This window comes from Panthera uncia, assembly GCF_023721935.1.
Source record: "Panthera uncia isolate 11264 chromosome A3 unlocalized genomic scaffold, Puncia_PCG_1.0 HiC_scaffold_11, whole genome shotgun sequence".
Classification (NCBI taxonomy): Eukaryota; Metazoa; Chordata; class Mammalia; order Carnivora; family Felidae; genus Panthera; species Panthera uncia.
In genome coordinates, this window is record NW_026057578.1 from 80,121,977 (window position 1) to 80,146,428 (window position 24,452).

The window sequence follows — 24,452 nt, forward strand, 5'->3', positions numbered from 1 at the left end:
TGTCTCTCAATAATAAATAAACGTTAAAAAAAAATTAAAAAAAAAAAAGAAAGTTGTGTTGATGTTTTGTTTTGAGAGAGAACTGAAAGCACTTTGGGAAATTTTCTAGGTCCAGAGATTTCAGTATTTCTCAGCACAAGATAAACCCAAAACAGAGTGAAGTGCAGCTGCTTCCATACAGTGCTTGTTTTCTTTACTTTAATTTACAAAGGGCTGGGTAGTGGCTCCAGGACGTTCCTCAGTAGGAAAAGCACCAATCACATCCACCATGGGAATTGGAAAGGGCATTCATGTCACATACTTGTCGCCCTATGAGATTCCAGCATCTTTCTAAAATGTAAGTTATTTCTTCAGCAAGACTCAGTAAATGTTCACATCCAAGTATCGGCACTTGAACTACCTGCTCACTTTTATGTCTAGCACAGTATTCTTCAAACTACGGATCATTATCCACTAATGAGTCATGAAATCAATTAGGTGGATTATCACCTGTATTTTTTTTTTTTAATGAACTACAATAGAATGTAATAGAAAACATCAGAATGCCTTAAATTATAGTGGGGGTGAATATTGCTTCATGAAATGTATTTCAATTAAACATGGGTATATATTGTGTGCCGCAACGTGAAATGTATTTTTTACTATGAGTTTCTGTCAAAACGCTCGAAAAGCACTAGTTTAACATGTTGTAATGAGCATACATGCTAGGGAATTTTCTTCCCAACAAACATCTCTTATCCGGGGAAATACTCATCCACCCACCCACCCACTTCTCGTTGTATGGGTAAATACATGTGTCACCATGTTTCTACACGAGCCCCACCTCCCTCATCCCTGCTGAGTGTTCCAAGGATGGACATGTGATCTATATTGATCTGATGAGTTCCCTGTGATTTTTTTTTAACTTGACCCCCAGAGAACTTTTCAGTGACAGAAGCTATAAAATAACCTGCTGGTGGCCATGTTTCCAATCACGTGGGAAAATGGTCTGCCATGAGAAGGAATGAAACAACATGCAGAAGAAGGTGAAAGGAGGAGAATTCTGTCCACTTTCAAGCCAACCTCAATACTGCCCTTCCCACAGTTTGGTGACTCAAGCCTTTCCTAAATTCTGTAAGTCAAGTCTCTGTTTTCTAAGTTAGTTTGATAGGTTTCTGACAATTTCCGTCAAGCAGGTAGATGTGCAATGCCTGTTTTTCTCTTCTCAAGTCTTGGGGGCTGAAGTGATGAACTGAAAATTTAAATCCCAATGAATGATGAACTGGGTTCTTGCCCTAATATCTATGGAACTCCCCCCACCCCCGCCGCTTCACTATTTATCATCTAAGAGGGAGCACTGGCACAACTCACAAAAAGCTACAAATATAAAAAGGCTGTTATTGAAATTCAACTTTGGTCTTCACTACCAAAATGAAATAAAGAACACTGTGGGATAAGCATGGTAAATGGAGGTAGGGCCCTCAAAGCCCCTTAAGCAAAGTTCACATATGTACCATTTATAATATTTTGTCCATCTTTGGCCAGACTTGAAGCCAGGAGCATTAAAGTAGAAAAGGTACTGCACAGATCTTAGTCAATAGGATATCTTTTTATTTTATTTTTTTAAGTTAATTCAAAATCATTCCAGCGAGTTCTTAGGCCCTGGAGAACAGAGGGAGGGCAGAATCTCCTGATTATAACCAAGTACTGCTGGGTGTGATTCAAAGACTTGGAGGCAGAAACGTGAGAGAATGAAGAGAGAGACTGCTAAAGGGTAGAACCCGGAGCTGAGAGGTGAGCACGATCCGAGCCAAGAGACTGGGAAATTGAATGCAGCTTTTAAATTAAAGGGAAACCCCTCCTCCTCTAAGAATATAACATAGCTTCCTCCTATATCTGCTTTACTGGAGGCTAGTTTGCCCTTGAAATTTATAATCCAACTGCCTTTGTGTGTACCTGAACATTTCATGCAGAATACTGCACAAACTGACCCATTTACACAATGCAGTTTATTCAGCTTTGGAAACAGCTACTGAGAAAGACAAGTTTAATTCTGGTGCAAGTAAGGTCTATAAAGACATTCCCTGAGTGTTTTGGTTGGCAAAGTGATCTCTTATATAATGGGACTTGTAATTATTCTGATCATTTTCTGCATTCGCTATCAATTCAGCTTGACTTGGAGACTGCCCAAATTATCAGAGGTTTCAAAAAGGCTCTCCAGGTTCTCAGTTGAACAACATTCATAGAGGGCTAGGGAGCATGTGACTTGCTTGCCTTTAGCTCTCTGAAAATGTGTGCTAAGGAATGAAAACTTATCAGCAGAGCTTTTACAACACAGGACAAGTAATGTAGAATGTTCTCAATCAAAACTTGTAGGGACAACACCTGGGGCGCCTGGGTGGCTCAGGTGGTCGTGTCCACCTTCAGCTCAGGTCATGATCTTGCTGTTCTTGAGTTCGAGCCCCACATCGGGCTCTCTGCTGTCACCCTGTCAGCACAGAGCCCGCTTTGGATCCTCTGTCCTCCCTTCTCTCTCTCTGCCCCTCCCCCACTCATGCTCGCTTGGGTGCATGCTCTCTCTCTCTCTCTCTCTCACGAAGTAAATAAAGCATTAAAAAAAAAAAAAACTTGTAGGGACAACACCTAAAGAAAAATCTGGTGCTAACAATCTCAATTTCATTTGCTTTTCATTTACTTTTAATCTTTATACTTCAGCTTCTCAGGGATGAGCAGCATTTTTCTGAAATGTTCCAAAGTGGTCACAATTGTCATTTTTTTCATACAGCTAGAAGGTTATATAAGAAAGAGCTTCTTCATAAATGTTTACAAAAGACTGAGACCAAATCTGGGTTATCCATGAATCTATCTGTAACATTCCTAGTCTGTTTTTCAAATGTCTGAACACTTAGTGCTGGGTGCACCTTACCTTAGATGGAGTCTCCCCCAGTAAATCCCACACTCCTGCAGGTCTGGGTCCAGCACAGGGCAGATGCTCAGGAAGGTCTGCTGGAAGCTCAACTCCAATCAGCTCCTGGGATGGGACTATAGCCTCTGCTTGGGGAGGTGTACTTTTTTTTTTAAAGAAAGAGCACACTGGTCTGGGTCTGGGGAATGAGTCGTAACTCTTAGTCTCTGAATTCACTAAAGTTGCACTTTCCTTATGGAAGATATTTACTCTAGATTTAAAAAAAAAAAAAAATTGTACATTACACGGAACAGTACCTAAGGTTCATTCTGCACTACCATTCTGATTCTAAGAATTAAAAAGACTCTTAAAAAGAGTCTTAAAAAGAATTAAAAAGACTCTTTTTTATCGGAGTATTAACTTGAAAGTCAATCAAGACGCTGCCCATTGATGATATTATATGTGCTCCTACTTGGCGCAACAGGAACTGGTCGCTAACCTGGATTTGCCGACTGTGGTTTTCTGTGCAGAAACGAGAGCGAGGGGTGAGGAAAACCAGGGATCTGGGTGTTATCAAAGTGCTTATTCCTGGTTTGGTGAAGGGAATACTGGAGCAGGGGGTCAAAAGACAGGGATTCCAGTCTTGGCTCTAGTATGTGCCTTGGACGAGCCATAAACGCTCAGAATTCTGCTCCCCATCAGAAGAGGAAAGAGCACGACTCACGAGGTGGCTGTGGCTGTGGCTGTGGCATAGGACAATGCCCCTGAGGGTGCTTACAAACTGCAACGCACCATACACATCTGCGTGGTATCATTATTTGTAACAAATCTGCCAAAATACTATTTTTCAACAAACTCTGAAGTGTTAAAATAAAAAGCTAATGCTCTCATGAAAGGTTAAAATTAAAACTCTCCTTTGGTTTCTGTTCATATCATATTCGCCATGGAACAGACAGCAAGATCATTACGTAGGAGTTAAAATCTAAGCCCCAACCTGGCGCTCCCGCTGCTCCCCGCCACTGACTTCAGTTATCGAACATCTGTGCCCTGCCCTTCCTACTATTTGTCTACAATTACAAACAGCTTCTTGCAGCGATGAGAAACTGCACTGCTGCTAAATGCTAAACTGGGACACTTCGGGCACGCTTTCTCAACTTCAAGCTGGCCGGGCAGGCCGTGGGCGCGGGCTTCCCGGGGCAGCGCCGGGGAAGCCCGCGCTGGGCCGCTGCTGCAAAGGTGGCTCCGCTCGGCCGCAGACCCAGACTCACCGCACAGCAGAAGTGAGAGGCTTGGCCTGGGAGCCGTTACTTACTCCTTATTCTCGGTCACCCACAGAAGAAGGGGAAAGACGGCAAAAAGGCAGTCACTCTGTTATCCTTGTTAAAGCAGATTTTATGCACTTCAGCTCTATTCCTTCGGCCCGCCGTAATTTGAAAAGCCGGCAGCATCAGCTTTTAAAGGCCAAACTATTTTTTCCCATTTGATAAAATAAAACGCAAAATAAACAACCCTTTTGGTTCATTTTGCGTGATGCGATAAATTACATTTCTTTCACCCCAGGTGTACTTTTTTTCTCGGGTGTATTTTCGTCAACTACTGTACAGATGCTACCTTACAGAGGTCGCCAACATAGTTAACTTCTGATTACCACCACCTCATTTTAAATTCATTTTTGAGGGGCGCCGGGCTGGCCCCATCAGTGGAGCATACGACTCTTGATCTCGGGGCTGTGAGTTTGAGCCCCACACTGGGTGTAGAGATTACTTAAAAAATAAAAAGTCTTTTAAAAATCATTTTTGAGTGCCTCCTGGGTGCCAAAGTGCAGTTTTAGACAGCAGCTTTTCTAAAGATTGTATTTGCCTGTTTAATACATAGTTTTAGCCATTTTTCTGTCAGGGTTAAGCTAAAATCAACATCAATTTGCATTCCCTAAACACACACATCAGAATCAGGGGAGCTGGCTCAAGGTGGGGGAGTCAGCAGAGAAGTTAAAGTACAAGTAATTTCTCGTGGATAGGTCACACATATTTAAACACCCTCCCTGCCTATTCTTTTTTTTTTTTTTTTTAATGTTTATTTTTGAGAGAGAGTGACAGGGAGAGAGCAAGCAAGGGAGGGGCAGAGACAGAGGGAGGCAGAGAATCCCAAGCAGGCCTCCGCGCTGTCAGCACAGAGCCCAGAGCCCAATATGGGGCTTGAACTCATGAGTCATGAGATCCTGATCTGGGCCGAAACCAAGAGTCAGAAGCTTAACTGACTGAGCCACCCAGGTGCCCCCCTGCCTATTTATTCTTAATGTCGCACTGAAAAACCAACTCAGAGTCACAAACAGAAAACCATGAGTTATCTACAAATCTAAAGTATCCCCAAGCCACATATGCAACTGTAAGTCATGGAAGGTAAAACTGTTCTTTCACTTTTTGTAACTGCCTGAAGTGGGCATGTGAGAAAAAAAACTATTTTACATAACAAATAAATTATATTTTTACCAGTGGCTCAATCCTCCCCTCCTTCCCAATAAAATTCTAACTTCTAACTAATAGAACAGTTCTTTCATGTTGGTTTTGTCTCTCCCAGTTAATAACACAAAAGAATTATAATCATTCATTCTCGCAATTTTATGTCACTTTTGGAGGCCAAATGAAAAACAGGATCATCTTGTTAAATCTTTCCAATTACACTGGAGAGTGTAGACTTACACTCGATTTTTCAAAAGGCTCTCTCTGAGGCAAGGGAGTGGGTTACCTTACTGTCAAAGAGTTCCCAAATGTATCAAGACTCTATCTGATTTTCATGCACAGATGTCTTGACTGGAAAAAAAAAAAAACCTCATAAATCATCACCTCCACACATTTTAGACAGGAGGGGAAGTAACAGATTCGAACAGTTAACAATTACTAAAGAAGCGATTTAACATGGTGGAAAGACAGACAAAACCGTATCTGGAAAACCTGAATGTCCATCCTTCCACCACTTGCTCACTTTTTAATTCTCTGGACTTGAGCCAGCTCATTTCTAAAACAGGAACAACTCCACTTCTCCTGCTCATCACACAGGTTTCTTGTGAGGATTCTCTGTGCCAGTTCAAGGATAAATACCTGACCGACAGCTTTAAAGGGCTCGCCAGGATCCCGGACATTAATGAACCTCCCTGCATTGCATTTACTCGAGCGTGGCTGAAGATGACCAAAGCCAGCGACAGGCCTTCAACAGTTCTGCCCATTGAGAATCTCTAAAGTGGGTCCGCTATCACCACTGCGTGGGGTGACGTCAGGCTGTTGTTTATAGGAGAAGAAAGGCTGCCAATTTCCACTGAGCAGAAGACCGCAGTGGCTAGCCTCCTTCAGCTGCTTGTGAGCAAGAATGGACTCTTTATGTGTGGCATGTGTATACATGCAACGGTTCACTGGGGGTGGGGGGACACCAAAACATGAAAACTGCTTTGTATGTGCCTACCAGCACACGCTTCGGGTCTGGGGTTTTCACTAAGACGACTCATCAAAACTGATCAAAATGCAACTTTCGCTTTTGTCACTCTGAAGAAAAAAAAAAAATGCCACTCCCAGAAACCTCGTTTGATTTTCTAAAGTAAATTTTATTTTTAAAGCAGAACAGTCAATTCTTCTAGTTTTAACAGACTCCTCAAGTTCGATGAACAATCACTAACAGCAAGAATTACGCAAGATCTATTTCAAAGCACAAAATATGTTCAGACTGCACTAACCAAGTTTTATAGGAACGACTTCAATTTCGGAGTGCTTGGAGCTGCTTCCTCCTATAAGTTCAGGAAGTACGCACTCAAGTATTAGCATACACCAACTGAATCCACTTTGGGGAGATGCTTTGTTAGGTCTGTTACTATAAAGGGGAAAAAAGGTCTGGCTTATTAATATATGCCCATTCATGAAAGTTCCTGGCAGAAAGCAACCTTACGTTAAATCAAATTTAGAAGGGCAAAAGAAAATAGGGGCTGCATTCATTATATTCTTTCTTCAACTATCCATCACCTTCTGGGACACCAGTCAAATCAGGAATAATATGGCAACAGATCATGTTTATAACTGGCACTGAAACTTTACTTCAGACAATAAATCTAGTGTATAGCCTAACATTTGAACACTGAAGAAGAAACGTGGGAAATACTTTTGGTACCTGAAGATGTATTTTCTTTGGTCCTGTTGTGAGTATAGCGGAAAAGAAGAGAAACTGCGGCTCAGTAACAAATGAGGTTGAGGACTGAGGACAAATTCTGAGTTCTGTTTTTGGCTCTGAAACTGATGACAGTATAATGCTAGGTCAAACAGTTAGCCAAGGTGAGCCTTATCCTCAGCATCTGAGAAGTGGGGACGATAAGAGCAAATACTAGTTTCCAATTTTTAGGAAGACATAAGAAAAAAGAAGTCAACCGGTGAAAGCCTTATGTAACATTACATTACCTTACAGGAATTAGAAAATAATAGAAACATGGTCTGGGAACCCAGCCTGATATTGGCCAACTCCTTTGAGAGCTGGGGAGGAAAACGTGCTAAACAAGTAGGAAGTGTTATTAGCACTTCTTTCATTTTATAGTTAGACATAACAGTAGCATGAAAAGTATGGCGCCAGTTCAACTTTTTTAGGGCCAGTTCCAGCAAGTAACATTGGCCACATATTCTTAAATACATCAAGAAACGTGAAAGGCCATCCCTGGGCTCCTCCTTAACATGAATGATTAAAAAAAAAAGGATGCCAGAAAACCTTGTAGAAAACCATGGAAGCAGGTTTAGATTATACTTGAAAATGGCTATTTACCAGCTTCATTTCTTCATGTAGTAAAGAGCACCTGAACATACAAGTCAATGATGATGCAAAACAATGATAAGATGGTGGCATGCAGGAACATTAAGAGTCTAACAGCCACAGATGTTTCACGATTACAGGAATTTTACTGACCGAACAGAGCAGTGATTACAGCAGAGCTTGCCACATCCTGAATCGGTACAAAATTCATGAACTTTATTTAAAAAAAAAAAAATTTTTTTTTTACGTTTATTTATTTTTGAGAGACAGAGTGGGACAGAGCACGAGCAGGGGAGGGGCAGAGAGAGAAGGAGACACAGAATCTGAAGCAGGCTCCAGGCTCCGAGCAAGCGTTCAGCACAGAGCCCGACGTGGGGCTCGAACCCCCGAACCGTTAGATGGTGACCTGAGCCAAAGTCGGTCACTTAACCAACTGAGCCACCCAGGCGCCCCATGAACTTTATTTTTAAAAGAAATAAAACTTCACATAAAGTAAAGCAGTCATCTGATAAGGAAACCAGCAAAAGGCAACATTTCCCCCTACCCAACTTACTTAAAAATTCTAAAATCAACTATTTGGGATTTATTTATTTTTTTTTACTCTTCCTGGTTGTCAAATCGGGAGGATCACTATAAAGCAGTTATAAACGCACACTGAGAAAATGAGCGCACGTGAAGAGTAGATAGTTATCACTGGATTGACCAAGTGCCTGAGTTTCCACTTTACATGTCATGGTGTAACTGTGTTACACATGGTACCAAAACATCATCCGCTCTGTGGCACACTATTTAGAAAAGTCATAATATACTTGCCTGCCATACATTTGCTTCATAAACTGCCTCCTTGGGAGTACAAGGGGTTCCAAGAACTCGATACACTAATGCTCACAGGTGACTACTGAATCATTTCAACTTCAAAGACACACCTAATAAAAGGAAACTCATCAGTTCCATCTCAGTAACTGACTGAACGGGACAGAACTGCTCTTTGCCAAAAAAGTTCTCGCTAGTCATAAACATGTCTCTTTTCTTCCCATCACATACTGGTGTGCTGAATTTATACTAATACCTGCGTCCAATATTCAAAAGTTAAAGAATAAATATTCCAAAGTGCATCTCATTTTGTACTCTTCAGGTAAAAAGTAGGGATACTGCTAATTGGAATGTCACCACTTGGAACAAAAACCAAACTGAAAGCTTTCAAAAGAGTAATTCTCACACCAACAATGCCTACAAGTGTGCAAGGGGCTAATAAAAGCTGAAGCAGAATAAACCGACAAAAGGCTTCCACTTTATTTCAGGAAATGGCAAATCCATTTTTAAAAAACACTTTCTTATTCATACGATTATTCAAAAATAAAAGTCAGAGTTTCTGCGAAGGAAGTGAAACCTAGGTCACCGGAACAGTTGCCAGCAGCCATATGAAATGATTAGCAGATCACGCAAACAAAAAGTGGTAGCCACAAGCAACTCTCCTCCATCACCCCAACAGAGATTCTTTGCTCATCTCCCCATCCAGTCATCACGTGAGAGCAAAACATTAAAAAAAAAAAAAAAAAAAGGGGGGGGGGGGGGGGGGGGGGTGCCTGGGTGGCCCAGTCAGTGAGCATCCGACTTCGGCTCAGTCACGATCTCCCAGTTCCTGAGTTCGAGCCCCACATCGGGCTCGCTGCTGGCAGCGCATAGCCAGCTCTGGATCTTCTCTCTCTCTCTCTCTCTCTCTCTCTCTCTCTCTCTGTCCTTCCCCAGTTCATGCTCTCTCAAAAATAAATAAAACATTAAAAAAAATTTTTTTTTAATTTAAAAAACCAGTCAAATGCCTTTATGTGTCTACTGATGATCCTAAAACAGACCAAAGAGAAATGCTTCCGTTGTCATTGCATTGCTCTGACGGTGCGTAAGTACCACAAAGAACAAAACCAAAAACCTGTGACCCGTGTCAGTGTAGCGCACTCACCACTTGGTAGCATGTCAGCAATAACATGTGAAAGGAGCTGCTGCGAAACCTGCCGATGCTGAGAAGACAGGCGCGTCCCTGTACTACCAGGTTTTCATGCTCAGCTGGGAGAAAGACAAGCTGCATCACCAGCACAGTCCACGACTCAGTCCACAATAAAACTAAATACGTGGCTGATTACAAATTTTCTGACAATCAAGCTTTTTCGACCATAACACAATCCCAATAATATTCTCAAATGACCCTGTGCTTGTGTCCCGCTGCAAATTTTTAAAAAACTACTTCTCAAAACTCAAGTTGACCAGTAAGTATCCCCAAATACTTCGTGACTCAGTCACACAGCATATAGCTAAAGATGGATAAACTGAATGGCATAATGCTCAGTATGGCTAAATGGACTCATGGCCCTAAAACTTTCTGTGGTACTGGGTCTTTCAGAAATAATAACAAAAATGATTCTCCAAGTATAATCCCTTTTCTGAATAATTTTTTAAAAGTTCCTGTAAAAGGGGCACCTTGGTGACTCAGTTGGTTAAGCCATCTGACTCTTGGTTTCGGCTCAGGTCATGATCTCACAGTTTCGTGAGTTTGAGCCCCATGTCAGGCTCTGGGCAGGCAGTGCGGAGCCTGGTTGGGATTCTCTCTCCTTCTCTCTCGACCCCTTCCCTGCTCGTGCTGTCTCTGTCTTGTTCAAATAAGTAAATAAACTTTAAAAATAATAAAATAAAATAAAATAAAATAAAATAAAATAAAATAAAATCTCCTGTAAATATATTTTTCTTAGCTGGGCAAGAATTTTTCACCGATCATGTTGTGATTTTCAGTCAAAACAAGAACTCTATATGAAAAGTGAAACGATAAATGACTTGGGACAAAAGCAGTTTGCCCTTAGGATCTATTCCAGACAACTTTAGACCCCATACATAAGAAGCTCCAAGACAGAATACAGAAATGATAGAATCAGAAAAGAAACAAAGACAAAGCTCTGGCAATTACTCGATCATTAAAGTCCTGGGTAATAAGAGGTGGATAACGCATGGCTCTCCAACCCACTATCACTTACATTTTTGTTCCATTCTCTCAAGAAGCACAGTTGAAACATTTCTCAGTAGGGAGGTAAAAAAAGTTGAGTCAATCCCAACTGCTTAGCCTTCATTGGTTTTTACGTGCCTGACGGAGTGTCTGAAGACAGGAATACATGCCAATCCAACTACTAATCCCAGCAATTAGCATGGCCAACTGTATAGCTATGAACAAATGTTTCCTACATATGACTGTTCACATCACGGCAAAGCCAGCCTTATTCTAGTTAGGAAATTAAATTTTAGTTTGAGCTTTTGGATCTTGATCTTTGCTTTCATTTCATTTCTTTTTTTAACACTGGGTAGTGGAAATAAAAATAAAATCTGTTATTAGATGGGAAACAACAGCCATTTCACTTTTCATTTTAGCCTCTGAGCCACTGGTAGCAAACCTTAACTAAACAGTAAAAGCATTTGTTACACAGCAAAGGGAATCCTGTCCACAAAACTTTCTGGAAAGGGACTAAAATTAAAAATCTGCCCCAACAAAACCAAGCTTCGTAAGTTATAATCATACATCACCCTTTTTAAAAGTAACTAATTCGAGACAATGCAATACAAATTTCAAACTTATTTTTCCCCCCAAACTCTAGCACTTTTAACTAACGTTATGGCCACAGTGTCCCTTATCTGGCTTCTTTAATAAAATCATGATCTATATCAGAGTTCTGCTTTGATTGTGCTGTTTCATAATTAAACGTATAAGAAACATCAACACACATTTAAATTGTTCCTTTAAAAAAATCTCTCTGGCTGAAATGATTCATGCCAGCAGAAGGTTTGAATTATGATGGAACCACTCAAAATCTGACCATTTTCAGTATTCAAAGAGCTTACTAGACCAATAGATACCTCATCAACAAAATTAAAGACAAAGCAAAAAAACTGTGACTAAGACAGGATAAGCCTAGGTCCAGCATCTTCCAAGTCAGGAGAGACACTCGGCTTGTCACTGTTCTTCTATTCCCTGGCCATGGAAGTTCGAAGGAATTAAATCTTCTACTTGAGGGGTCAAGAAGGAGCGGTAGCTCCCCTTCAGAAGAAATCCCATCGTTTAGGGAGAAAATTCAAAAACAAAGTGATGATCTTCCCATGTGATTGGGCTGTAATAATTTTGCAGAACTTCACAGGTGTTTCAGAAGTGCTTTAGAAATTCCATAGGGAGAAAAATATGACAACTCTTCCTTACATATTTTGAAAAAGGCATGCCTGAACAAAGACCCTCCAGTGTTCACATATATCGGAAAACATGACTTTGGAAGATGACTTTCTCACAGTGGGGAAAAGAAGGTTCAAGACCAAACTATCAAAAAAAAGATCTGCTGGTAAACAAGATTTTTTTTTTAGAAAAGTAAGTTCTGGGGAAAACAGAGTGGCTAAATGATGGTAAGCCTAGATTTTCCCCACATATCAAAGACCTGGTCTCTCCTGGACAAATAAGATACTATGTTTCAAATATAACATTTTATTTTGTTGACTTTTTCACAGATCATGGTGCATGTATTTTAATAAAAGGGGAAAACCTATTTCAACTTTTTTGTTTTTACAGATAGTGAAATTAAAGATATTTTTTGTTCACATTGGATCTGGATCTTGATCTTGATAAATATGTACCCACTGTTGACAGTTTCCCTTCTCTGGCTTTGCAATAATATAAAGTGAAGTTGAAATATATAAGAAAAAATAAGATGAGCCAAAATAGGTTAATGGAGGGTATCTAACAAATCTGAACAGTTCACCTAAAATGTTTTGCCTAGGGGTGCCCGGGTAGCTCAGTCAGTTTAGCGTCCAACTTCGGCTCAGTTCATAATCTCACGGTTCGGTTCGTGAGTTCAAGTCCCATGTCAGGCTCTGTGCTAACAGCTCAGAGCCAGGAGCCTACTTCAGATTTTGTGTCTCCTCTCTCTCTTCCCCTCCCCCACTCTCATTTTCTCTCGCTCTCTCTCAAAAATAAACATTAAAAATATATTTTTAAAAAAAAGTTCTTCCTTACATGCTGAGGTGAGGGTATACAAAAGAGACCCGTTAAGGGACAATCACTTACACGTGCTTACTAGTAGGCAGTGCAGCAGTGTCAGAAGTTTCTCGAAGATGAAAAGGAGAGGAAAAAAAAATAGAAATTACCATCATTAAATTATCGGCTTCGTATTTGTTGCTTTACCTATTTCATGTCAGTTGATAACCACGGAGATAGACATCACTGTTCCCATTTTACAGCAAAGAAAACTGGGATCTGGAGGAGTACTGGACACTGTTAGTGGTACCCAAAGTCCATTGTTCCCTTCTTCTCCTGATGAAAACCCCATCCCAAGGTACTGGTCTGGAAGTGGGCAGAGGTGTCCAATCAGATACAAAGACAGACAGCCCACACCCATGAAGAGGTTTCTGACTTCCTCTGAATACCGTACCGTATAGATGTGAACCACCTTGAGGAAGAAGCCAAAACAGAAGCTGGAGCCAACAAGGCATCTGGCGCAGTAGAAAGACGCTAAGTACCTGAACTACAGAACTGACCAACGTGGAGCCTGTCCTACCTCTGGGTTTCTCGTGAAATAATAAAGTTCCTGATCACTCCAGTGAGCCTGAAGGTAGTTTCTGACACTGTCCTAACTGACACAAGAGTTTTATTTCTCCAAGGTCACCTGCGGTAAGCGGCAGAGCAAGTGTTTGAACCAACATTGTTCTGGCTTGAAACTGGGCTTTTTCCACTAAACCACGCTGTGGCATGAACTTTGACAAGTGTTTTTTCTCATCATATGATCATGCGATGTGAGAGCTAGGAAGGATCTTACTTCACCATATGTAGGAAAATACGTTTACCTCATCAAAACGATTTAAGCAAACACAGAGGAGAAACATATTATTGGCAAGAATTCCCAGGATTTCATATTCTGAAGAACTTCTCATTTCATATGCATTTAATTTTTAGTGGAATATGAATTCACATGCCTTTAATAAATGGAATTGAGCTCTTAAAGAGCATTCTAAGTTATTATTAATTTTCTTAGGTGTGATAATGGTATTGTGGTTATGTAGGAGAATGTCCTTGTCCACAAGAGAGGCATACTGAAGTATTTAATGGTAAAGAGTCACGGTGTCTGAAACCTATTTTCACTGGTACAATAAACTATTACATGTAGAGAAAAAGAGAGAGAGAGAGTCATAAAGCAAATTACTGAGTTTAGGTAGAGGAAATATGGGTGTTCACTGAATTATTCTTCCAAGTTCTCTACATGTTTGAAAAGTTTGAGTGTGGGGGAATATGATGCAGAGACAGTGTGGATGTTACTGGAATGACCTGGGGACTTTAAAAAATACTTACAGGAAGGCCTCACCCAGGATTGTGGCCTAGGCACAGGTAATTCCAATGTGTACAACTGGTATGGTGGAAAGAGCCTGAGCTTTGAAGTCACAACTCTAATAGTCCCAATCCCAGAAAGACAGCTCTGAAAATTTTTCTAGGCTATGTTTTATTCATGAAAAATTGCCAGTGTTTTAAACTTAACATAAGCATTAATCCAACAATAAAGAAATTTCCCTCAGACATATACTGGGTGACACAAGAAATATTCAGTTAATAGTAAACCATCATTTTAATGAAACATGTATTAAGCCTTCTGTGCATGGGGCATAAAGAGTGGAGTTGACTTAGTTCTTCCTAAACAAATCTATTCATAGAGTCTATGGCTCAACATGCCAAAAGTTAGTTTACAAAAATGAAAAAAAAGAAACAAAAAAACAGAGAACAATATTTAAGAAGAAGCATTAAGTAATTTAACCTCTCTTAAGAAAAAAAAAAAAAAGGTCTTACTAAAATCATGTTCTTTATTCCATGCCAAAGATGAGTCATAATCTGTTAAACTATAAGGAAAGGAGGATTTCTTGAAAAACACACAACTCCAATTCTCCAAATTCAAATTTGTGTAATTTACTTAAAGATACTCCAGTGAGCCTTACATATGGAAAAAAGCTCTCTAAGGTCCCATATCTAAATTTCAGCTGGAGCAGAGGCCTCCTCACTTCTATTTGTCTTTCTTAAAACATATGTGTCTGGGGTATGGGATAGAGGTGAATAAGTGGTAGATAAAATAGAGAAATAAAAAACAAATGACAAACTTTAAAATATAATTCTTATAATACGGATTTTATCTTGAAAATATACCTTATGACCTAGGCGGCTTTTTAAAAGTTTTATTGATATACAACAAATGCACAGATTTAAAATGTATAATTTGGTAAGTTCTGACGTATGTATATATCCCTGAAACCATCACAGCAATCAAGATAATGAACATAACTATCCTAGGTGGCCTCTGAATCAAATAGAAGTGTGATGATTCTTGCCCAGATATAGTTTTCAGGAAAAGAAATCCTTCATAGAAATTGTTATTTGAAACAACAACAACCACCACCACAAAGAAATCTATATACAAGTGTCCAAATAGTTTCATCAACAGACAAAATACACATTGAGGCTTTGGATTTTTTTTCCCCCAATTTAAATCTAAAAGAAAACAATGGATGCTATTCCATCTTAGATTTAGGCCCAAATAAACAAACAAATATACTCTAAAAACAAAGAGACTCTTAATACTTTCAAATGTCCAGGGAAATGAAAACAAAAGTCATGGGCACACAGCATTGTTTGAGAATTTAAATACACACACATATCGGGAATTTTGGCTAATTGTGAAGCAAAATAATTTAGAAAGATTGTATCTACATATTATAGCAATACAGACTTCCTAAATTTGGCAAATTAGCCCATCTCACAGGCAGGGCTGTTTCAGGCAAAACTAAGGAAGAAAGAGTGCTCTCCAGTAACCGCCAAAAGGCTCCTTCCTCCCTTCTTGGTGCTTCTTCTGTTTCTCAGGGAACACCCCTTGTTTACAGGACCCTCGTTAATATATCAGTCCTCCCAAACCTATGGAATAATTTTTGGCCTCAAGAACCTGAATCATGTCCATGGTGTGTCTATATACATTCCATTCTTAAGTGCAGAGTTTCTGCTTCCAGCAGGCATAGCTAGTGAATGCAGTAAATGGCTAGGATGTATGCTCTATTCCCTTTCCTTCCCCTTCCTTGCTGAGCAGTTGCAGTAGCTGGAAAGGGGACTTCACTACCCTCAGGTGCCTAAGGCACAAAGAAGGCCTGCTAACCTTCTTGGCCCAAAGTGAACAGAAAAGATGGATTCCCATGAAGACGAGCCAGGCATGTCCACTTGACCTAGGACTCAGCTTACTGTAGCAGCCTACAACAGACTTCCCATCAAGCTAAACCCCATATTGCCTAATACAAGAGATTTACTTTTCACGTGGGGATCTTTTGTCTCCCCAAATGGACTGTGAACACCGTTATGAACAGGTGTGATGTCTTACTTGTCTCTGATACCCCCAAGTACTTGGGACATGTATTAAGTATTTATGAATAAAAATTTAAAAATAAAAATCATTATAATAGATTATATCATACTAATGCTATTTGTACTGTAGAAACACTTAGATATATCTACTTTAATATCTGAGCTGGAAAGGTACACTTGAGGGTTTTGTTTGTTTAGGAAATTACATGGTTTTGACAATCATGGAAACAAAAAATTAGTTCTTTACATATACTAGACAAAGCAAACTTAAGATTTTCTTGTTAATTGTGCAATATAGCCAAGATGACTACATTGCCATTGTGCAATTTTCAGTGTTACACATTTTTTTCAGGCTCTGTCACAAAGAAAACAAAGCAAAGGGAGAAAACAACTTTAAAAGTATAAAGAAAACCAAGGAGAAATTTCAAACGGTATCCACTGTTAGGTTTCCCAGGGTTCATAAATGAGGATGATTTCATGATTTCTAGTGGAAACATCCAACAACATTTTAGGTGTTTAATATTTCAACTCAAACTCAAATTGTACATTCAAATGGAGTTTCGTTTTAGGAGTTAGGATTCCTTTTTTTTTTTTTTTTTAACGTTTGTTTATTTATTTTAAGAGAGTGAACGGAAGCAGAGGAGGGGCAGAGAGAGAGGGGGAGAGAGAGAATCCCAAGCAGCCTCCATGCCCAGCACAGAGCAACAACATGGGGCTTGATGCCACAACCGTGAGATCATGACCTGAGCCGAAATGAAGAGTTGGACATTCAACCGACTGAGCCACCCAGGCAGCCTCAGGATTCTTTTATACCAAGTCGAAGGACATAAAATCCATACAAAGGAATCTTACTTTTTTTTCCAATCGTTATTACACAATGTTTAGTTATGACTACTTCACACAGTAAATAAAAAGCTCTATACACACCAGAATGGTTTGGAATATAATTCCTACAAGGACGAGAATATTTGTCTCTTTTCTCCACTGCTGTAATATATGTGCCTAGTAAAAGTAGCTGGCACATAGTAAGTGTTCAATAAATATCTGCTGAATGAACTGAATAAATGAATAAATAGAAGCTAGGAATGAGATATAGGTGTATAAAAAAAAATCAAGTTTTTTCTATGAGGTACAGATTTCATAAAATGCAATTTCTGGAAAACTCTCTTATTTAATCAACTCTAAAATGCAGTTTATCTAATCTTATATTTTAATTGTTTAAATAAAAAGTAACAATGGTCTGCTTGTTTTCTAAATCAAAAGGAGGAGTCATTTTGTTTAATCAAACTGAAAGGTTTCCTACTACTGATGTCTGAATAATGTCAGGTATTTAGAGAAACTATTAAACATTCACTCCAAATCAATGGATTTGGGTCCTCAGGAAACTTTCTACTCAAGGGATTTTTATGTAAATCTTTTTTGTTTAAAAATACATATTCATTTTCATACCCTTTGATTTTCTGGGTGAAAAGAACCCTTAAAATCAAAACAAAAGTTAACTCAAAGGGATACATTTCATTTGAGTTGAAGCCATGGAAGACAATAAAGCTGATGGTTACTTTACTAGAAACCATTAATCATTCAACAATGGTGAACCCTGGAAAACCTCACAGTGGACATGGTCTGATGTTCTGTCTGGTTTTAAGGAGTTAACAACAAAACAAAACAAAACAAAGGAGCTGCTCTTCCCGTCTAACGTCTAACTCGATGTTCTCAGGCCAGCCACCCCCGAGGTGGTCAGGTGGCGACGGTCATTGCTGAGACAGCTCCAGGACTCGCCAGCGCACTGGGTGCGGAGGGGAAGGAACACAACAAAGCTTGGATGTTTAGATGTTTCAAGGTAACGTGGACAGAAAAATGCTGTGGGTATCCTCCAATGAAAGAAATTAGTAGAAAAATAGTAAATAATGAAAAATTTTCACCATCCCACATAAACTAAAACTTGGTTTTAGGTTTACAAAATGGCCCCTGAAGTTTTGCATAGATAAGATGATCAGAGAGCTCCTCTGCTGAGATAAGGCAAAGCAAATTTTATAGAGAGAAAATTTTACATTTTGCCTCAGTCTCATAAGAGCAGACTGAACTAAGTGAAAACCCCTACTCCATACCTTATGCAGAGGCAAAGGCAAAAGAGAGCTAAAGAAAAAACGTGCTGTGATGGAGGAAAAGAAAACAGATGCAAAAAGAAGACAGAGCAAATAAGAAAGATGCTGCATTAAAAGACACACAAACTCATGTGGAAACACTAAGAAAATTGAAAACAATGGTAGAACAAAGGGAAGGGGGTTGCGAAAAACAGATCAAGTTTAAATAAAGGATGGGGTGTTTTAATCATTTTATTTAATATGTTAAAAGTAAACATTCAGTACTACAGAGTTATACAGACCACCACCCAAGATTACAAACATCAATGTAGACTTTAAATTCAAAAGTGGAAAAGAAATCTGATCGTTCCAATTTTCCATCAGTTGGAAGCTGAACAATAAGGACAAAAAGACAATATATTTTTAAAAGTTGCTTTCTACTTAACAACCTTGCATTTGAGGATCATTGTTCCCTATACTTAATATTAAATGGGATGAATAATATTTCTCGTATGTGCCACTCACCTGAATAGGTCTTACTCTGAGTACACTAGAATTTCATTTCCACTTAAAAAAGTGACATCGTGAGGTTGTGACAACTCTTCTCTAATAACCAGAGAGGAAACGCTAAATTCAAAGAAACTTACATAATGTGTTAACTCCAGCTTTTGACTTTTAAAGACTGTTAACTCACTTTTAGGGACAAGAGGGAAAAAAAACTACTTCCATAAAATACAGCCTTTCCACGTGTGTCTTCACTCACCTTCCTAAATAAAAGATTAGCTGGAATACGAGAAATCCTCCAGGCCAGTATACATATTCTGAATTGTGCACATTTCACTGCATTCGAGGTATAAATTAAATGAGCAAGGGAGGGGTCCTACAGCTGAATAATCCTTTTGAAATTTAAAAGTAAATAATGTGATTAATTTTTCCCTTTGGATATACTTCTAATGGAATCTGATATATCTGAACTTTTTTTTTTCCTGAAATGCATGTGCAGGTTTTACAAGTTTTAACCTAATAAAATGTGGTATCTTCTCAATACGTAGTTTATTCTTCAACATCAACATCTGCTATAACCCAGGATAAAACAAAACTCGGTGTTAACATTAAAGTCCCATTCAATTAAACCAAAGTTCCTTGCCTCTTTAGGAGTTACCTTACATAATCTTGTGAACACACCAATAAGAAGTCTCTTCAAATATAAAGTTAAAAGGAAAACGCCCTTCAGACAAACAAGCTAAAAGGTTACAATTTTTAAATAATGATAAACAAATATCCACTTCTAAATCCTAATGTTTATTTTGTATTTGCTTGCAACTTGTCCTTCTCTAATGCTTTTAAAAAGCACTTATAACCCCTACAACGTTCTGAGTGAGGGCAGGGTAACTGCCTTCTCTCTTCCCGCTGAAAGGATAAGAACGTGAACAGTAGTGGAAGTGAAGTGTACCGCTCAAGGTCACGTGCCAATCAGTAGCACTGCTCAGTCTAGAACTCCATGGACCTCGATTCTAAGTTTGTCAATAGATAATGCATATATTATTTTCCTCTCCTTTGGATCACTGACAAAGCACACAGTTAAGCATTTTCCTAATGTTAGAGGACAAGGATAGAAATCACAAGTCCTAAAAGTTATTTCTCTCTTTCCTCTTCTTTCCATGCAATTCTTCATCAGAAACACTGCTTCTTCAAAAGTTGGAGACATCACATACATCTGTAAAATGCTAATCAATATTCCAATGCCTTCACAACAGTGTTAAAGAAAAGAGATATGAGGTGCGGAAACAATGTCATGCTAAAATGTGTCAAGTGAAAACAAACCACTTTGCATCTCACAGACCAGACCCTTAAGTGTAGTTTCTAAGTGCCCATAACTTAATGTTTTTAAGTTCCATCTGAGATTGGTTGCTTTAAAAATATATGAACAAAAAAGGGCAAGTTTAGTAAATTGTTTTAGCCAATAAAAATGCAGTATATTCAACTAAATTGGGTAACTGAACAAAGGATCCACATTGTAGTAGATGGTTCACATTTTTGAAAAGTTTTAACAATGTTATGAAACACTATACACTTCTGAGTAGATTAGTATCCAGATTTCTTTGCTGAGGATATCTCTTTCATGAAAGCTATTTCTTGCATTTTATAATTTCAGAGAGCACAGTAATTAAACTGCATTATATTGACAAGTAAAACAGAATGATTCTATAAATGAAGCAGCTGGAAGGTCCCATCAATTTTGCTTATTTAAAAAAATATATTCTCCCATTGTGTAATGCCTATTAAATGTGAAGTCAGGTTTAAAGTTTAAGTGTTTTACCTCCTAATTACATATACCTCCTTTATGATTCCTGTTACACTATTTACTACAGCTATTTCAAAAGTTAATTATTTATTAAGACTGCTCAAGAGAAAGAGTCTCACTCTTGAATGGAAAGAGAAATAAAGCTTTGGTCCTTAAGAAATGATACTACTTTATTTTCACAGTGTTAACTTGAAAATTTTTCTTTATTATTGTTAATTCTGAAGCCAATAACAATATCACATCATCATCTGGGACATCCAAATTAGAATCTGTATAATTCATGTTAATTGCAATGACATCCAACTTAGTGGCAGGAAAGTGTGGGAGTCAGAAAGTTTTACAATAAAAAATGGACATGTCAGATAACAAAGAAAGACATTCAATATGTACTTTTCAGACTGTTTTAAGTTTAATTTCCAAAATGAGAAATGTTTCCTTAACAAAACATAAGTTTTACTATAATTCCCCTTATTTACTCTCAAGTTACAAAAATAATAATTAAGAATGTAAAAATTCAATTCAGCAATACTAATAATAGCATTCTCCACAGTATCACTTATAATGTCATTCAACTACTCATAAACAACTTGAGAATAACAGTATTTAATTCACTATACAGCATTCATTAAGCTTCTTTATATATCCAACACTCTGCTAGGCACCAGAGATTAAATTATGAATGATACACTATTCTTACCCTCAAAGAGCTTTTTCTGTTTAGTAGAGGAGAAAATCGCAGGTAGCAGCAAATGTGTGATAGGTACCATTATAAGAGAGTTTTACAGTCTGCTATACAGTCATACAGTCATACGGTCTGTTATGTATATTTAAATGGAAGAGTGATCAACTCATCTAATAACTAAATTTCATAAAGACTCATATAAACTCTGGTTTAAAAGTATAAATTCAATTAAACATCATGCATATGGATAGGAATTCTGCATATTTCATGATGGCTATTATTCTCTATCGTTACCAAAATTTATTTCTAAAAAATATAGTCATCCATGGTTCAAGACAGACAAGAAACACTACACAGAATTAAATTCGAAAAGATGTACCAAACACTAGTCAAGATCTTTGAATATATGAATTCATTCCGACCTCACAATAACCCTATGAAGCAAATGCTTCTATTATTCCCATTTTACAGATGAGGCATCTGAAGTTCACTTGACCCTGGTCACAAAGATAACAAGAGGAAATTCTGGGACCTGAACTAAAGAGTGTGGTTCTGAAGGCCATACTCTCAATTTCTACACTAGACATCCTCACTGCAGATGGTGATGATGAGGGACAACACCCAACACTCTGTGACAGGCACTCTCTTATTTACCTTTACAGCAACCCTTTGAGGGAAAGTCATCCTTTCCATTTACAAAAGAAAACCGGCACAGACCGGGTTTGAAACTTGCCCAAGGTCAGACAGCCCTCAAGGGTAGGCAGCAAGATTCAAACGCAGGCAGCACAGCTCTACCGTGCTATGAGGTCTCTCAGTGATTCAGTCTTAGATTCAAGAAAAGGGCCCCAAGAAGAAATTTATTAAACAATTCCAAAAGGCTTTGTATAAGTCTTCCTGAAGCACTTTGCAAGGTTTTGGGGCTTATGACAAGCACTTCCTTACGACAGCATTTACATTTGAGTCAACATTACTACTTTGGGTTGATCATAAACACATTTCTGCTCTTTAAAAAGAAATCTCTGTAGAAACTTGGCAGATTTCAGTACAGGAACAATCTATTCTTTAAAATTAAATTTAGTAACAACTTATTCTGGTTAGTCTGAAAGAGAAGGAGAGAATGAACTACTAAGAGGCCTTTCTTATACTTTAATATTTCAAAACATGTTTGGTTTGGCCTAATTTGAATCTTGTGGACAACTAGACCAGACCTTGATTCAAAAAAGGTACTACCATTTTTAAACAGGCTGAATTCTCAAAAGTGACCTCAGATGCCAATTCAGAGTAACTATTTTTCATAATTTTTCTCCTATCTCAAATTAAATATTAAAGATCCATAAGGCAAGATTCTCATAAAGCATACATGGGCAGCAGGTAGGTGCACCTTTGAACCACCCACAACCAAGAAACCAATTAAATTTTACAAAATTCCATAGCATGACATTGTTTAAGAGCAATCATGTATACAAAAGACAGATATCAAAAGAAAAAAAATCCATATTTATCCCACTGTGCCCAGTGCCTGAGAAATAAAAAATTCTGTTTTGTATGCCTCGCTTGAATAGAGGGGAGAGAAAGATGAAGTGTCAAGCTGGATTTCCACCTTACCTTGCACTCCTCCAACAGGTTCAAAGACTTCATAGTCTTTAATACTGAAATCCTTTTTTTTTTTTTTTCAAAAGGGAACCCATAAAACTATTTTAAAATAAAAATACTAAGCCAGGCCACTAGACAACCTGTCTTCCCTTGCTCTATCCCCACACATCCAAAATAAAAATACCTTTTGCTTTGCCTTCATTAAATAAAAGTTTAACTTTGATTTAGAGTAAAATGTACCCATTAGACGTTTTACACTTTTTGCAGGTTATAGAGTCTATTAGATCCCATCGCTGACTATTACCGCTCACTAAGCATCCTAAGACAGAAAACATGCCATTACCGCTCATTTTATAAGCGTTATAATGCCCCGATGGTGGAAGTCTGGCAATACCTAGAAATACAGCAAGGCTGGTGAATAAGGAGTCGAGGGGCGGGGGAAGAGAGAGGGAGGGAGGGAGGCAGTCGCCACCTCAAATCCACGCCGGACCAGGAACCTCCAGCCCACAACGTGATCCCTGCCCTCCTCAAAGTGGACCGGCTACATCTTTCCAGATCCCCCCCCCCCAAAAAAAAAAAAACCCAACACGGTACTCACCCTTCTGCGAAGAAGTCGGCACCGGGTCCAGCTCCGAGTCGGGTCGGGGTGGCACCGAGGGAGGGGACGTCTGGGCAGTGGGCGGGGGGTGTCGGTGCGTCACTCGAGTGCAGGACGGTGAGTTCGAGGGGTGGGAGCGGAGAGGAACAGGGCAATCAAGTCACGGCCAAAAAAGGAGGAGAAACGGGGGTGGGGGTGGAGAGCCCCTTCCCTAAAATAAACCCACCGGCTCCTGCGACCCCTTACCCCAGGAGGGAAAATAAATCAGGGGAAATAATAGACTGACAAATAAATTTCTAAAACGACGAGGAGCGAGGAACAGACTTTAATTTAAAGGGGGGAAATTGAGCGAGGGCTGGAGGGGAGATAGAGAGAAGTGGCTCTGGATCTATCCCATGCCTTTGCAGTCCCCAAGCAGAGGAGGCTGGCAGAGGGGAAGTTGCAGCGGCTCCTGAGGAGAGGGAGGAGGAGGAGGTGGAGGAGGAGGAGGAGGAGGAGGAGGAGGTTACACCGTAACAAGTACAGACAGACAGCCATGGATCAGAGGGGCGCTGCGAGCAGGGGCGGCCGCGGCGGGGCGAGCGGCGGCGGCGGCGGCGGCAGCACCCCCTGCTCGGCTCGCTCGAGACATTTAATTGGATTGATGGGTTGTGCAGTGACTCACAGACTTTACAGAGTCGTACAGCAGTCCCCGCCCAGCTGGACAGGGGAGATGCGGCGGGGACGGGCGGGGAAAGGGGGCCGAAGAAGAGCCGGGAGGGGAGGAGGCGACTGAGAGGGCGAGGCGTTGGGGGGGCGGGGAGCGGAGCGGAGCAAGTGGCGAATGGCAAATCCCGCCGCTCCGACGGGCGTGGGCGTCGGCCAATCACGACGCGGCTCCATAGGCGGCTGGCTTCGCCCCTGGCCCAATGAGTCTTCTAAGGACACTGCCGCGAACGGGGCGGGGGAAGTGGAGTGGGGGGTGGGGAGAGGTGGGTGGACGTTGAAGTGGGGGGTGGAGGGAAAGATGAGGCGCCGGAGACCGGCGGAGTCACTCTGCCCTCCTAGCTCCAGAAGTGCGTCTTCCGCCAATCCGAAGGCTGCGTGGGGGTGATGGACGCAAGCGTGTGACCAATGAGGAGGAGAA

The 24,452-nt window shown here is 39.8% G+C and overlaps 1 protein-coding gene across 2 annotated transcripts in view; it reads right to left on the reverse strand.

Annotated features, from left to right (window-relative positions):
* SERTAD2 (SERTA domain containing 2) overlaps positions 1–24,110 on the reverse strand; it is a 115,070-nt gene extending 90,960 nt beyond the window's left edge. For both annotated transcript variants that reach the window (XM_049650326.1, XM_049650329.1), the window contains exon 1: positions 23,327–24,110. The gene's annotated coding sequence lies outside the window, so the exon portion shown is untranslated. The remainder of the gene's footprint in view (positions 1–23,326) is intronic.
* Positions 24,111–24,452: the final 342 nt, after the last annotated feature.